General features: G+C 47.3%; 2 protein-coding genes across 3 annotated transcripts in view; both read right to left on the bottom strand.

Moving 5' to 3' along the window:
• LOC142089699 (opsin-5-like) overlaps positions 1-16834 on the bottom strand; it is a 44390-nt gene that overhangs the window by 13568 nt on the left and 13988 nt on the right. The gene's annotated exons all lie outside the window — the stretch shown is intronic.
• SPATA2 (spermatogenesis associated 2) overlaps positions 1-16834 on the bottom strand; it is a 37202-nt gene that overhangs the window by 2807 nt on the left and 17561 nt on the right. The window contains exon 4 of one of the 2 annotated variants that reach the window (XR_012676269.1): positions 4152-4322. The exons of the other annotated variant lie outside the window; for it this stretch is intronic. The gene's annotated coding sequence lies outside the window, so the exon portion shown is untranslated. The remainder of the gene's footprint in view (positions 1-4151; positions 4323-16834) is intronic. 2 annotated transcript variants of the gene reach the window in all.

The following is a 16834-nucleotide window of genomic DNA, read 5'->3' on the forward strand; positions in this document are numbered from 1 at the left end:
TGAAGCCCAACTTCTCCTTTTTTCAGGCGACCCTCTAAAAGGTTTGTGAAGAAATGGGCTTTCCTCCTCACCAGAACATGCAGGAGCAGACAGAGCAGGGTGAGAACATCACTCTGATGCATATTCATAATTGTCAGGGTGAAAAAGCTGCTTCAGAGTATTTAATTTCACAGCTAACGAAAATCCAATCTCAATATGCTTTCTATGATGAATGTCCTCAGGAGCCCACCTCTCCCTTCCTTGTGTGCCAAAGTATTTCAATTGATGCTAAGGTTAAATTTATTAGAAAACCACCAAGTTACTAGACCCACAGTATGACACTGTGGATGTGGAAAGGAAAGGAGGAAGGAGGTTTTGCTACATATTCATCAGCTTCTAAGTTTTTCTTCAGAATTTCTTGAGAAAGTGACTCTTTCTTTCCCCTTAACCACAAACAGATGAAAAATGGACAGAGCTCCCAGAGGCACATTTTGGATGCATGCACTAAGATACGAGCCTATGTTTTTGGGATAAATGCACACACCATCAGGCTAGCTCTGGCTGGAGCACTGAATTACACCACTTGTCCATACAAGTATCTTCAGCGTTGCTTGTTGCTCTGACCATCCCTACACACATCAGGCCGCAAGGAAGGGAGCTGCAGTTTGGTGATGAGAGCCCTGCAATGGTGCAAGCTGGGTGAGACCCAGCCAAGGGGTCAGAGTGCTGGAGTGATGTCCCGGGCTGCAAAGTGGCACCCAGGAACGGGACTGGGGGTCACTCACCCTGGGAGCAAAGTTGCTGCAGAGGAAAGTGAATCCAGCAGGAGAGGAGGATGTCGAGGTGCTGGACACTGGCAGCCCCCCTTGCACTATGGGTGGGCAGGAGGACATAGCGCTGGTGGTGAAAGGGGGCTGCTGGGTTCATCTCCTCCACAGAGCACCCTGGCTGCTAAATGCTTCACAGCACAGTGAAAATAATCTCCCTTACTCCTCCGTGCTCTTTGGAGGGTAAAGAGCGTCCATGGTACAGGGACAGGTGATTTATACCTCCCTGTACCAGACCGAGTAACTCTGGCCATGAGAATGACGTCCTTCATTAACCTAATTGGAAACAACCTTTATTGAGGGCTGAGCAAATCATTCCTGAAATTCTCATAATGCATAGTTCTCCCCTAGGCCATATTTCATTCTTCCTCAAGAGCCTTTGGAAGCAGACATGCTGAACACAGCACATGCACACCACCTCTCCAAGATGCTTCAGCAGAGCATACGTGTATTAAGAACATGGAGCCTGGGAAAAAGGAGAGACTGTGGTCACGCAGCTGCACTGGTGACGAGACAGGGCAAGGCCCAGCATAAACAGTCTGGAAGGAATTGTTCCTGCTCCTCAGCGTGCATGCACACACGCAGCAAAGGAAGGAGAGAACTGGCAAAGCTTGCAGGACTTCATTTCCTTCAGAACCCTGGCAGGTCTCCATCCTGCAATACATCAGGGGAGCTACAGGTGTCCTGTGAGATCAAGCTGGTAAAAAGTAACAATAACCCAGGGGAGAGATATTTCTGATATATCACTTGGAATAGGCCTTATTTTTATGGGTGTGCTTGAGCTATTTGTAAAGCACACATCTCTCATTGTAACACAGAAAATGATTAAAATGCATCTCTTGCACTGATAGATATGCTGATATCATTGACACACGGACAATAAATCTGTTTTACAGAAATATGATTTCTGTTTGACAGAAATATTTATTTTCAGACATTTTTGTGTCTGAAAGTAAAATCGTAAACTAGATCCTGTAAACTTACCGTAGCTATGTGCAGCACACAGGCAAGTGAAGCTGTAGAATCAGTAGAAAAACTATTGCAAAAATCTCAGGCTCTCCCCTGCTGCTTTCACCAGAGGCTTGTAAAGCCTTCCCCCCAGATGAATGAGAAGGTGGTGCACTTATCTGAGCTCCTCTGTGAGGGGGATGCTGGGACCTCTTCACACCTGGCCCCAGGAGGTGCTTACATGGTCTTTACCCTTGTTGAAACAAGACAGCGTGTAACCTGCTTCCCTGCCAATTCACAAACCTTTTCTGGTTCTGCTTGCCTGCTGGAAACCTGCCCAAAGGCTTCCCTCTCTCCGAGATGCTCCCTCAGGTGAGCGTGCGACAGAGGGGGAAGCTTGCACAAGCCTTTCCCTGTGCTGTCGTGTTTAGTGGAGAGTCACAAGCTGCAGAAGCATCTGCAGGTACTAAACACATTCGCACTCATTTCTGACAGAAGGAGCTGCTGGAGTTTTCTTCCAACTCAAAATAATTTCAAAAACGCGACTATGCTCAATCAAGACTAAATATGTAACTCCTCTGGGAGGGACTTCAGACGAGAATGCCTCATCGGGGGCTACCCAGCCGGCACAACGCAGCCCTTTAAAATGAAACTGCTCGGCCACGTAGTCTTTGGGCATACAAAGCTGCTGTTGAATTTGATTTAAGCTCCATTGCTCAGACTCTGTTCTGAGAAGAGACAGACTGTGAAAGCTCCTTTCTCCTCAATTTAATCAGACTTCAAAATGAGATGAAGTTTTCCAAGCAGCTGCTGCCACAGGTACATTACCAGGAAACCCTCTATTCTGCATCCCAGACCCTATTCTTATGTTGATAGGAAGAATCAAACCTAAACCTACATCCCATGTCCATACCTGGCACCTGGGAGGACACTGGCACGGCTGGACTGGTCTGATCACATGCACTCTGACTGACTACCTGAAAAACCATACATTTTATTTTGTGTGGTTGTTGGTTTTGCCCTTTCCCTCTCCAGACTTGGACAGTTGCTCTTCTTCAGCCAACATGCCACAAAGCCAGAGCCTTTCTTGGAGAGGAGGAGGAAACCTGATGAGCCTGGAAACTCAGCTGAACTCCCGTCTCTTTCAATAGTAAATAGCAGGAATCGATTCCTGCAATTCCTAGCACAGGGGAAGCTTAGACACTCCTGCCTGCCTAGCAAATAAAGCAAGCCTTAAAAAGTCATAGAAGAGCAAAAGAGCATAGCACAGTGATTGCTCGGTATCTGAAGGACAGATGTCTAAGGAAAGGCAGCCCTCAGTCCCCTACCTGAAATCACTTTGTAAACTACCGAGTTTTCCTCTGCCAGGGCTGTCCATCCCCATCAGTTACAGACAAAACAAGTCTGCTTTCCGCCTCCCTCCGCCAGCCACCCAGGACTCTTGCAAGCCCCTTTGAGAGAGGGTGCAACCCCATACACATACGCATCCTAAAGCTCTCAGTAAGATGTGTCACTCACACACGCGCCAGCACCCCAGGCTGCCCAGGCGGGGACCAGAGGTCGCACCCAGGGCTGGCACTGCCGGTCCCCCATGGCCACCCCTGGACACGCACTGCCCCGGTGCTGTGCTCCAACACCCCCCAGGGGAACGTGTCTCTCTCAGCCCCGGGCACGCAGCTAGGGCTGGGGTCCCTGCCCTCCTGCACCTGGGGACGTCCACGGGGACCGCGTCCTCCCCACACCCAGGGCCGGGGATGCTCGGGGGCACCGTGTCCCTCCCGGGAACAGCCGGGGCAGCTCCTCCCCCGCGGCCGGGCCCCCCTTACCTTTCCCGGAGGAAGCCCCAGCGCAGCCCGCTCCGCTCTCCGCCGCCAGAAACTTGCCGGGGCTCCCGCGGCAGCTCCGCGGCGGGGGGGAGGAGAGCGCAGGTTCCGCGCCCGCGGGAGCGCGGCGGCTGCCACCGCGGCTCAGCACCGGCGGCCGCGGACAGCTCCGCTCCCGCCGCGCCCTGCCCGGGCTCTGCCCTGCCCGCAGCGGGGCTGAGCCCTGCCCTGCCCTGCCCGCACCGGGGCTGAGCCCTGCCTGCGGCGCTGGGCACGGCCCCCGGGCCGGGGAGGCTGAGGGACGGTGTCCCCGCAGGCGGGGCGGCTCTTGTGCTGCAGCGCTGGCACGGCCAGCTTGGCCCGGGCACCCTCCTTCCCCTGCACCCCGCTCCCCACCAGGCACTCAGCCCAGGCGACCCTCCTGGCGTCGGAGCCGCTATTTTCATAGCAAGGGAAACTGAGGCACAGGAGTGTAGTTCAAAGCATCACCCTATGGCCTCAGCATCCCCAGGCGCTCTCTTCCCTCCCCTCGGCCATCATCCCCCCAAGGGAGGCTGGCTGGCAATTCACTCACCTCTCCCTGAAGATTTGGCTGGCCACCCGGCACAACCCCATGTTGCGCCATGAGGTGCTCCAAGGACATGCTCAGAGTGACAGAGGAGACGAGGAGGTGGGGATCACTGTGCCGAGCCCATTGCCAATCGGAGCTGGGTTTTGTTTCCCACCCAAATCATTTGACCTGTCTCTGATTGGCACAACACGAGTCAGGACCATCACTTAACCATGCGTTTTGTTAATTCTCTCCACGCCAAGAGCTTTCCCTTGGTTGCCAGTTAGAAATGGGAACAATATCAAAAATCCTAGTGCGTATCTTTAGAGCTCCAAATATTGCCAGGACTGCTGGTCAGCTTGGATTCAGGTGCTTAAATTTGCTTCAGAAAGGAACCCCGAAGCTGGAGAAATGCACAGCAATAGCCCAGCAATAGCCTTACGTACTCTATGTGCTTTGGAAAGAGCCTTCATGAGAAACATTTATGGACTAAACAGCTATGTAAATAGATACACACTGAGATTATTATAAACCAGAAGTTAGTTGTGTTTGTGTTCCAGAAACACAAAGGCCTCAGCCAAGTCTGAGGCCCCGTTGTGCAGTCCCCTCCACATGGCCAGAGTTAACCCAAAGAGCCCGACATCCATCAGGGAATGTGCCCCATTTTCTCCCTTTCACCTGGGATGGACCTGAGGCACGACGTTCAGTGACACGCCGAGGGACACAGAGAGCCCTCAGCAGAATCACAACCTCAAATAGGAGCAGCAGCACTTTCCACTATACACAGGGACTGCAAATAGTTACTAAACTTTGTGAGAATGTTTGCATAATTGCATTATTTTTTTTAGCATAGTTTCCTTGGGAAACAGACCTCCATCTCAGTCTGTCTTTCCTCAGCAACACCGCTCCTCCCCAACAGCACTTCATTCATCAGCCGTTCTCACCCAAATTTGGAAGAGGAATTGAAGTCTTCAAGATAATTTAGTTTCCTCTTTGTTTGTACAGTGGGGAAAGACGCAAAGGAGCTGGCTGAGAAGGAGAGAAAGCTCAGTGGAGATGCCATGGACAGGCAGCTGACCAAGCAGCGCCCACAGACCCCTGCTTGCTACCTCCCTTCTTGTCTGCAAGAGATTTCGAGAGAGAGATGGAGAAGCTGGGCGTTACAGAGGTGACAGAACAGAAAACCAAACCTGCAGGAAACTAGACTTCATAAGGTCGGCTGTTCATGGAACAGCTTTTTTCTTAAAGCCTACGCATGAGGTGAGCCGTGCTCAAACCCAGACCTACCACACTCCTTCAACATCGCTTTTTTATGGCAATGGTCAAGGCACAGAGTGAGTCTTTAAAGGAGTACTTTTGAACTGGGATTTAACCAACAGGTTGGTTTCTAGAAATCAAAATTGACCTGAAGCATAATTCTTTGCTGTGAATCCTAGAGATTTCGGAATAGTCCGTGTTTTCTCAACCATCTAATTTTGTTTTTTAAGCTCTCCCTTCTTCTTCTTCTTTCTCCCCCTCAAAAAACAACCAGAAAGAAAGAATGAGTATTCAAGCTATCAGTTCCCCAAAGGAACAAGCGCCCAATTGACAGAAAATGACCACAGGACGCTGGCAGCATTACAAAGACAACAGAAGAGGTATGTCAAACCTACACAATGTCACCTGTCCCAGACTTAATATTTCTGGCTGCCAGCCAGAAGAGTCTAAAGTGGAGAAGGCTTGCCAAGCAGGTTACAGCCTGCGATTAGGCAGGCAACTCAGAGAGCCCTGTTCCCCTTTCAACAACAACATTAATCATAGCATTGGGACTGTAATCCCGCTTCATTTTTCTCTGTCTCTCCCTCTCTGCCCCGTGGGCCACAGGCGAAGGCTAACCAGAAGTTTTTGATTCTTCTTTGGTCACATCCTGAAGACATCCACACTGTCTGTGTTAAATCTCGAGACTGTAAGTACTTGGTTTTGCTCCTAATCCATTGGAGCCCATTTGCACCAGCTGAGGTGGCTTTGTACAGCAGATTCTGTTGGTCTAAGGACTTGGTTTCCAGCTACACCTCAAAAAAAGACGAGGGTTTAACTCTCTAAATGCCTGTTCAATCCTGTTCTCCTGTCAAGAAGAGCTTCCTTGTTGGAAGATACTTTCTCTGGATGCTTTTGTAAGTCTGTGCTAATCAAATCAAGCAAGCCTTTTCATGTAATTAAACATTTAGGGTTTTAAGCATACAATCGCAGAATTTGCAGCATAATCGCAGAAAACTGAGGGGAATGAGCACAGGGACAGGGGAACACCCCTGCTCACCGGTGCAGCAGCTGGTAGGACCTCCCCTTTAACACCACCAGCCTCCGGACCCAGGAGCAAGTGTTCCAGCTTTCACCTTTGAAATAAAGCTTATGGGCTTTTTTTCGTGCAAAGAACTTGAAAATGGAAACAAATGAAATCAAATTACTATGGCTCTTCAAAATGGGTATCTGGGTTCTCCTTCAGCCAAGGGAAGCTGGTAGGGGAAGAAAATACACAGGCACACGCCCACACCTGTGTGCACATGCTGTATTTGCCTGTCCGGACTAACCTGATAAGTCATGTTATAGCCAAAGAACAACACGGTTCACCTCCCAAAGCCTTCAACCAGCTCAGTGACAAAAATCTATGAAAGTTGCCTTGTTTTGCAGGCGCACCAACAAAACGTTATATTCACTGCTGCTTGCTCAGGCTTTCAGCCTTTCAGGGCAGGTCGCTGCTCTCCCCCCGCGGGGCCGGCTCTCCTGCTCCCCAGCTGGCCCAGCACGGGTGCAGGTATCAGTTTTGCACCAGGTGAAGAAGGGACAGTGCAGCCCAGCTGCTACCCATCAGAGGTGCTTTGCAGCACTGTGTCCTTGCCCAGCCTCAGCTTAGCATTTCTGTAGTCCAGATGGTTGGAAGTAACCCGAAACTCTCATCCCTCTGCCTTTTAGAAACTACCAGCTCGCCACCAGATACAGGACCCTTTCCTGGGAGCACCCCATTAAAATGCTGGCAGCACAACTCTGATAGTGTTGGAGATAAGGAGGAGATGAGACTTTGAGAACGGGTGGTCTGGCTGTGTTTGGACTTCCTTCCCTGTGGTTCTGCCCCTGTGCTGGAAGACACTGACTGCAAGAATTTGTAAGCGTACCAGTGCGTTCAGTCATTTAAATTACATAATTGTGCACCTAATTTGTATGTGCAAATATTACAACCTTTTCCATGCCAACTGGGCATTTTGACACACAAGCATTCATTATGGAGATGCGTGTTTACAGTTAATTGATTTGTGTGATAACTGTACACAGAAAATAGACACACAGCCATGCCTCTCTTCTGCATATCAACCCTGACACCGAGTACTGCCCCAGCGGCAATCTCTGGCGGGGAACTCTCATCCTTACAGTACGTGCTTTGCGATAGCGAGCAGGGAAAGCTGTTTTTAATAGGCCAAGGACAAGAGGATACACAGCCACAGGCAGTGCTGCCAGTGTTGCCAGGTGCTCAGTTCTTTATGTTTCTTCCATCTCTGGCCATTTTTTTGCATTGATGGTGAAAAGAAAAAGCATTCCTTGGGGTACCAAAGGGACATGGCAGAGCATCTGTTTTCTGAGACAAAGGAGGAGGGATGCTGCTGCCCAGCAAAAGATAGCAAGCCCGCTGATCAGATCTGTAAGGAAGTAACTTAAATAAAGGTAAGACAAACAAACATCAACTGGGGATAGGGAATATCCTGGGAAAACAGTGGAAGTTCCCCAATACCAGAGACTAAAATGATTCAAAGGGGACAAAAAAGAAGAAAGAAACAGATTGGTGTGGTGGAGAGTAAATTCCCATGCTTGCTCGGCTGTGCAACAGGTGTCTGAGAGATCATCCAGCTACAGCATCATTAGAAGAAAATTCCAGCATAAGATATAAGATATTCTAATTGCTACATCTGATTATGAGGAAGAGTAAATCACCATGAAAAAATTATCTGTCAAACAGAGTATAAACACGTAACTGACAATCAAACTGAGAGCTGTCATCCATCTTCAGAGGCTGCTGCTGGACACTACTTGTATTTGTGAAGTAGAAGAGTGCTTCTGGAGTTACTGTAAAGTCCTATTAATCCAATAAATCTTTAAATATTTACATAAACTTGATCCAAAAAATGAAAACTTTATCAAGTATATTTTCTCAAACTGAAGACCAGTAGGACTCTGCATTATCAAACGGAATTTTGCTAAGGCAGCTGGACAGATGTTTATAACAGTGCTTTGTGAAACATCTGGTACTAATCTAACTAAAGAATTTTTAATTAGCCATTAATTTCCTCAATAACACAAAAGTCTAGACCACGTGCCATGACCACAGACAGGTCTAACTAAACCACGGTCCCTAAGAAGGCAGCATGAACTGTGCACCTTGCCCCTAAAGCTCAAATTTTTACACCCTTATCTTGCTCTTCATCAATGGCCATGCAAACAAAGTAAAACGGAGTCACTGTCACGCAGGGATGATGCCTTCAGCTGGACCTGAGTTACATCCCCACCAAGAGCCCCTAGGGCCTCACCCTTACCGTTTTCAGTGAGCAACTCGTAGCAATTCTCCAACCTCAGCCTGGAGTTCAGCCCACGCTCAGGAGGCCCCAGCACGCTCCTTGGGTCGATGCTGCTGCTGAGCGTGAACATCTGCTGTCAGCGGCCAAACCAGCCTGCGTCCCATGGCAAGAGGGTTGCGTTGGCACTGGTGACAGGTTTGAGAGTGAGCTGTAGCCAGACAGGCTCCTTTATGGGCTGTGCTGCTCGGAGCGTGAATCAAGCAGCCCTTCTAGTCTGTGATGGTTGCTTTAATGACCAAGGCTCAGATTTTGGCTTCTGCCTTTTGAACAGAAAGCTCTGTGGATGTGCTACACGCATCCACAAGCTGCTTCAGCTATATAAAAATGCTATTAGGCTTTTCCTTGTTACTGATCCATTGCCGAGGCAGCAAGTGCCAGTTTTATCGCACAGACCTCCTACGTTCCCAAACGGTTACTGGTCCTTTCAAGGTATTTATCTATTTTGTTTTTAAGAAGTGAAGGGCTGATGGAGTTCAGATTTCCATTTAGGATTTTTACAGCACCACAGCTGGGAGGTCATTTGTGAATTTATTGGATTTTAGTGCTTTGGTGGTACAAATGTTTTATTTTAAAATCAGAGGAGGTTATCCAGTATCCTCTGTGAGCACTTCCATCATCAATAAAAGCACTGATGGACTAAGAGGCAGGAGGGACTCTACATCGTTGCAGTCAATCATAAGACTGAGACTATCCTGAAATCCATGGACTTCCAGGGTCTGAGGAATTTTATAAATGGCCTGTTGCTGATTAGTAATAGCATTTAATTAATGCCCAATGATCTCCTTGGCTCAAGCTGAGCCTTGAATCACTATCTTCTGCCCTCAGTCTTAAACCGTGGTGTTTCTCTTCCTTTTTATGAAAACAGACATGGTTACACCCATTTTAAAGGTCTCTGGCAATGGCAGTACTGAATACATTATCAACACAGGTAATTATTCAGGCAAAATGTCCATGAAATCTGTATTGTTGGCAGATAATGTTGCTTACAAATAGCTATGCCTACTTACATGAGTGACCTTTACAGGCAATGAAAGGTGTAGCCTACACCTTGAACTTAATCCCATACAACTCTTCTAATCACACATTTCAGTTTTAAAAAGGGACAGGCTTTCTATTAGAAAACTGTAAGGAGACAACACTTATTTAAGTACAACACTTACTAGCATCCAGGAATGTTAGAAACTCAGGTATTGAAAATGTCATTCCCCTTCAGCATACAATTCTTGAGTTTGAACATAAACGTCATTTTAACACACTGAACATTGATGTCAGGAGTAGATAACTCTGCATATGCATCACTTGCACATACCATGGCAGCAGTGGCACATCTAAATGTCCAGTGAAACATTTAATTTCCATTCCAATGACTTCTAGGAACAAAGCCTTACAGAAAACTCTCAAATGAGAAGACCCTCAGCACAAAGCCAAGAAAGAAGAAATTCTACCACACTTGAACCATTTCTTTGCAAAGTCGGGTGTTTCAGCTAAAAGAAGGTTTATAATGAAACGTGAGGCTCAGACTGGAGGGGCTGAGGTACAGGAGCATGCAGCTTCCTGCAGTCTCTGCTGCAGTGACATTCGTGGCCGGCAGAGGAAGAGAGCAGTCATGGATGGGATTGCCTTAAATCACTACAACTAGATTTTCCAGAGCTTTCAATTGATGCCCTTGGTAACTCAGATCAGCCCCTGGCTGGCACACAGAGATGTTAACTGGACCATGCCCAGTGACCCTGTGCTGGCAGCAATAGATTTGCTTCCAGCATTAGGAAGTTTCCTTGGTCACCTCTGGTTGCCTCAGTTTCCCTCTCAGAAGAAAGCAGATTGCAGGGATGTTGAGAGGCATAATTTAAATTTTCAAAATGTGTTGACATCACTAGCTAGAGATCTGTTCTTAATGCTTAATTTTTATTTATCACAGCCTAAACAGAAAATCAGTCAGCAACACGCAAATTAAAACTGAACCATTAGAGGACCCTGCAAGAAAAGCGATGTTTAGCTTTTTCATTAAATAGCAATGACAGATACAGATTGGGAACATGTTCCATAGCATGAACATGAAGCCCAGCTGCAGCCTGAGGCGTAGCGAAGCCTGGAAGATCCACAGTTGTTTGTATGCAAATGACAGAGCTGTCCGCAGAAACATGAATCAATGACAGTACATGTGTGAGAGATTTGGAAGCACATTGCTCAATCTCCTACAAAGAGGATGGGAATACTTTTCTCCCTCGTACACCCAGTTTGTTCCTGCCGAATAAAGCGGCACATACTACAAATTGCTCTCATCAATAATCAAGCCGGGAGAGGCAAAATAAAGTGACAGAGAGCAGGGATCCAGGGCTCAAGTGGCAGCTCTGAGGATATTGAGTTGAAAAAACACGATATCAAAACTATTCATGAGAGAGAGAGGCTTGAATAATCACTCCGTGTTGGTCGGGGAAGATGGAGACTCTGGGGGTGGCCTTGCCCTTCACGGTGTTTCAGACGTGAGTCCTTTCCATCATCTCCCAAGCAGGTGAGCAGCAGTGTAATGGGATGGAGAGGAGGAATTAGAGCTATTGTGCCCCACAGTCGCTCACCGGCAAAGCGGGAGGCTCGGGGAGACAGCACGAGGAGGCAGAGCGAACGCGTGCAGCAGCCGGCAGCCCAGGCAGGCCAGTACAGCACGTCAGCAGGAGATGGAAATTCAAACTCCTGTGCGAAAGGGGACACAGTCACGAATCTGAGAGCGACCAGAAATAGCACAGCCTCGTGAAAGGGTCTCACCGCCAGGACGGGCGGTCACGAGGAATACGAGTCAGCCAGCTGCGCTGTGCTGCCCAAGCCAAATGCTGCTGCGTCCTGCATTGTCAGGGAGCTGAAAGGAGCCTCGTCCTTCAGTCGAATGAAAAATTAATCCGTGGATGTATTCATGGGACAAGGGAGCGCAGAGACAATTGGGAGGAAACCATCTCAATGCTCGTCTGGATTAATGACTCAGAGAACTGTCCAAACAGCTGTGTCCGATACCAAGGATATCTGCAAGCAGCAAAAGGCTCAGTACCAGATGCAAACACTATCTCCACCACGCAGGCCAGCGCTAGCGGCTGGAGGAAGAGGAGTTCCCTAAGAGACAGCTCTATTTTCAGCGTGAGGGGCAGCAACCAAACAGCCACGGGTGGAGTAGAAAGGTCTCGATGTGCAGATGGGCACGCTTACCCACTTTGCCAGTCACGTATAGAGCACAACGCTGCGCGGTATCAGAACCAAAGGGTAAATCTTGCACGACATCCTTGCTAGGGATTCACTTCTGCCCTTGTTTGATGTTCTCCGTACAGAGCCATCAGCACAACTGCAGCCCAAATCTAGCTAATGAGCTAATGGAGAAGCTTCAAGTGGGAGCTGAAGGAAACAGTAACCCTTAGGAGGACTTGCTCCTTTCTCAGCACTTTGTATGAGCAAAAAAGGCCATGTGAGACTAAACAAGCCATTCTAAACAATTATTTACCTACTCACATACTGTTCCCGTGGTGCAACCAAAGTAAATGCCTGTACTGATCAAACACAAAGAAAACGCGGCTGGCAGTGGGCTAATGACCTACCCACTGCGAGACAGCCGGCTTACACCTCTGAAAGTCCCTCCTCCTAGATGCCTCTTCCAGCTCTAGATAAATTGCATCCTTAAAACATCCTGTCTCAAAGGACAGTAAAAAGTTTTTTATTTTTCAAGGCACAGAAGTCCACAGAGACAGATGGTGGGCAACACTGCCCACCACCCAAAGCCAAACTCCCAGCCAAAGCCAAGGTGGAGTCTTCCTTTCTGAAGCTATACAAGCACAGAAAACATTGTCTTGACATTGATTTCACTCATAATTCTCAGAGTTAGAGGTTGCACGCCATCAGGTTTCCGCTAACATTTATCACCTCCACAGAACTATTGGATAAACCCTTTTTCCAGCATTCCTCAGCCTGCATTGGGTACTTGTTTCCCCAAACAAAGACATTTCTCCCAGCAGCCTTCTTCCAGCCTTTGTGTTGTCCTGCCCACTGCATGGCAAGCTACAGACCTCGCTACACACATCTGCAGGAACAGCTCCAAGCTCTACTACTGAACTGTTCCGTAACTTCAGGCAAGTGACTGAAACTCTGCCTTGCTACCTCCATCATGCAACGCTGACAATGCACCTTTTCCAGCTCTTGGGGTGATAACGAAGCTTTATGACCATAACTGAGATGAAGAGTCAGGTCAGTACAAATCCTCACTCGTGCTTCCTTACATTACAGATAAAAACTTTCACTGACAGAAGTGGTATTTAAGCCCTTGTGAAAATCCTACTATTAAACCCATTTACTGGTAAGCATTCAACAGATGGATAACAGGGACGTCACGTGCCTGCAGTCCATGACTGGCCCGGGCATACGAAACCCCAAAGCTATCGGCACAGTGATGTTTTAGTCAGGTCTGCCATGGGAAATTTTACAGGAGTATCGGCAGCTGCCAGGCAAAATTCATTCAGGACAATCAACAAAAAGATTTTGAAAGAAGTTTATAGTCTTCAGTAAGTGATAGACCAATATCTCACAGAATTATCAAGTATATTATATGGAACGGTCTATAAAAATAAGCAGTGATGAGTTAAGAGGATCATTTGTGAAGGAACAGAGCCCATGACGGACAACTTGGGGATTATTTCAGCTAAAAACAGGGATCTACAAGTAGATTTATTTTAAATACAATGGAAAACACAGAACTGATCCACTAAATAAAAAGTGCGGAGGGCTGAAGAGAGGGCTTTGGATTCTGCTCAAGTGGCTGTTTTATGCCTCTTACCGAGAGGCTCAAAGGGAGCAAACACAGCATATACTTTGTAAGTCACTTCCCAGCTCCACTGCCGTGCATGAGCAGGGCGTCTTAGTGAAGCATGATCGTCCCCACTTGGCAGAAAATTTGTGAAGACCAGTTGAGAGGTCTCCAAGCCAGCCAGCTGCAGCTAAGTGTTGCATACTACCACTCTTGGCTTCCACTCAGACCACAAGAGCATTTGATTTTAGAGAGTAAACAGAAAGCAGAGAATGAAAGTGCTGGTTCCAATTGCGTTCATAAAGCAGACAGTGTCCTAAGCTTTAGAAAAGACAGAACTACAACATAATCAACGAGGTCAAAGATATTTCCCTAAAAGCATGCTCCTAACATTTGGCCTCAATAAAAACAGATTGAAAAATAAGTTCTCTTTCAAGATGGGCTTGGTCAGATTCATAAAGACAAAGAAAATCACCATAAATAGGCACAGAAGAAAATTCTGAAGCAAAATTGCCTGAACGTAGAGTAGGTTCTCTGTAAAGCCTCATCCCCTCTCTCAGTATCCCACAATTATTTGGCTAGAGCAGGGATGTACCAAAACAGTCACAGTACATCATACTAATGAAATTAATCTGGAAAGCATTACTTCCATTTCTGTTACTCTCCCTTTTGGTGAATCATGTCATCTCACTGGGCCTCTGTGTTCCCACCTGAAAACAGCATTAATAGTATTTATTTTGCATTTTGTATGAGATTCTGTTTATTAGCTGCCTGTGCACGGCTCTGAAATCTGCATGCAATGAGTTTTTCAGCATGCCAGTCACATTTTCTCCTTTGGTATCTCCCAGGCACATTTTGTGCCTACTAATCCTACCCATCAGTCTGTTGTGCCTCGCTGTGTCAAGTGTCTTACATACGTCTGTGTCCATCGCTTCTTGTGTGCGACTCTGCTCACTGCATCATCACCTTAAAAGCGGGGGGAGAAACCCCACTGCATTTGTCTGACAAGATTTAGCCCCACTGGCTGATTTTTATCAACTCATATTTCTCCCACTGCTTTGTGTTCTCATCTCATTTTAACATCGCTAGATTCTTACCTAGCCTGACTGAGGTCGGACTCACTGGCCTATAATTTCCTGCGTACGCCTGTGCTGAGAGGCAGCTCAGCATCTTTGCAAGTGGGTTAGGGACGGATTTGAAGGGTAACATTTTGTGAGAAACAACGCTAGGTGATGGCATTCATTTAAGACAGATCTATGCTACAAGCTACACATGCTGTTGCCCAACTTCCTACCATCTGTACACCAAACTTTCAGCTTTATGTTAAAAAGACATTAATCCCATGCTTGTATACTTAGATGGAGGCATGAGATAACACATATGTTGCTCTTGAGATGCACTTCCCCCCTCACAATTTGTGCTTGTTACTGTAATGGAAATATATATTAAAATACATGTTTCTGTTCTTGTATTTGGCTTTTCAATGCCACCCACAATTCCCAGTGCCTGCATATTCTGGCTTCTCACATCCCACTTGTCCGCTGTGCTTCGAATGCTGCCTGCTACTTAAAGTCCAGCTGGCCAGAGTTTAACCCTCAACTTTCAAGATCCTCCCCCAGGCTCTTGCTAAAATCATCCCTGTTCAGCTCCACAGCACCAGACAGGACACTGCCCCCGGGAGCACTCTGGGGGCTGGACCCCACCCGATATCAGCACTGCCAGGAGGAAAGAGCCAGCACAGTAACCAGGGTGCTCCCTCTCCACCTTCCCCTGCCGTGAAGAGCTCACCTCACCTTGCCATAGTTTCTCAGCAGTCAAACTTTAGTGAAGAGACCGAAGCAGAGGGGAGCGGGACAAATATCTGTGGACCAACAAGCTGAAGGTCCTGGAGCAGGCTCTGATGCTGGAAGTCAAGGGTTAGCACATGCCTTGGGGTTACTTTCCTAGGATCAGACAAAAGCCTGAAAGCAAAGAGCATAAAACCCAAATATAAGTAGGTAGCACTCAGAGCAGCTAAAAACCATCCACACAGACTGCAGTTATCCCAGTCACACCAGGGGATACCTGACAGTCACCTTTAAACATCAGTACAGAGAAAACTCTTCCAGCTCATGGCTATTTCATAGCACTGATAAGGGCTGAGCTGTGGGGATGGCGCAAAGGGTCTAAGCGTTTCATGAAGTTATCTCAAAGGGAACAGATGTGCTGAGATCAGAGAACACTTACTAGCTCAGCCATTCCTCGTGTCCTTTGACTGTGGTGTCTCCTTTATGCCACGTACCTGCCTGCTTTTCCCAACAAAACTGAAAAGATTGGCACACTTTTAGGCTCCTATGATACATTGAACGCATGAGGCCAATAAATCTGATTTTCTGCAAAATCTCTGCAAGCGTGCAGACAGATCCATTAGCATTCACCATGTCTCACATTTGCATTGCAAAGTGGAACTGGTGCACCCAGCACTGGCAGACCAGCGCATGCCTCATGGCCTTCAACACACGCACACAGAGGAGCAGAATCCTACTGGCACTAAGGTACATTGGTGCCAAGAATTGGGGTTTCATCCAGGAAAGGAAAAATTTAGTATTTTAGAATCTTCTTAGGTCTGTCACTTCACTAAACTATTCTGCAAGGCTCTCTGTTTCATTAACAACTCCGAAGGCTGATTTTCTCCATACGTTTAGCTCTTCCAGAGGTCACCAAGGGAGCATAGGTCTCAGTTGCACAAGGGTGCTGTACATCATGCTTCAGTTTGCAAATGCCGCATGGCCATATGACAAATCAAGCACGTTCCAATATACGCAAATAGAAGTGCATGGAGATCTGTGTGCTGTAGTTTTGTAAAAGGCTCCACATGTGTGAAATGACCTGACAAGAAATATAACCTCTGTAGTGGTGAATAAGGCTTCATCCTTAGGAATTATGGACTAGATTCTCAACCGGCATAAATCAAACACAGCTCTAAGCGACACCAAAGGAGCAATATATGGGGGCTGACAAAGGGTTGTAATATGAAATCAAAGAAAGAGGCAAACATGTAACTGGTTATTGTTCAATCTCCTTCCTTCCCAGCCCCATATCACAGACAGATGCCCCACATATCATCTCCTCTCTTCTTTGAAAGCCACATACTTGTGTTCTTCCCAGCCCTACCTGCTCCTCCCACAAGAACTGAAAGTTAGCTACGAGTTTGACAAAAACACTGCAAGGTACTATTCTCCTTAGCCTACAGCTTGTGCTAATTCGTATCTTAACAAGCTACAAAAGAATCAGTATCTTGTTGCTCAAAACATCGTAGAAAGACACGAGAACTTGGATCAACCCCTCCT

This window comes from Calonectris borealis, chromosome 17 (assembly GCF_964195595.1).
Source record: "Calonectris borealis chromosome 17, bCalBor7.hap1.2, whole genome shotgun sequence".
NCBI classification, from domain to species: Eukaryota; Metazoa; Chordata; class Aves; order Procellariiformes; family Procellariidae; genus Calonectris; species Calonectris borealis.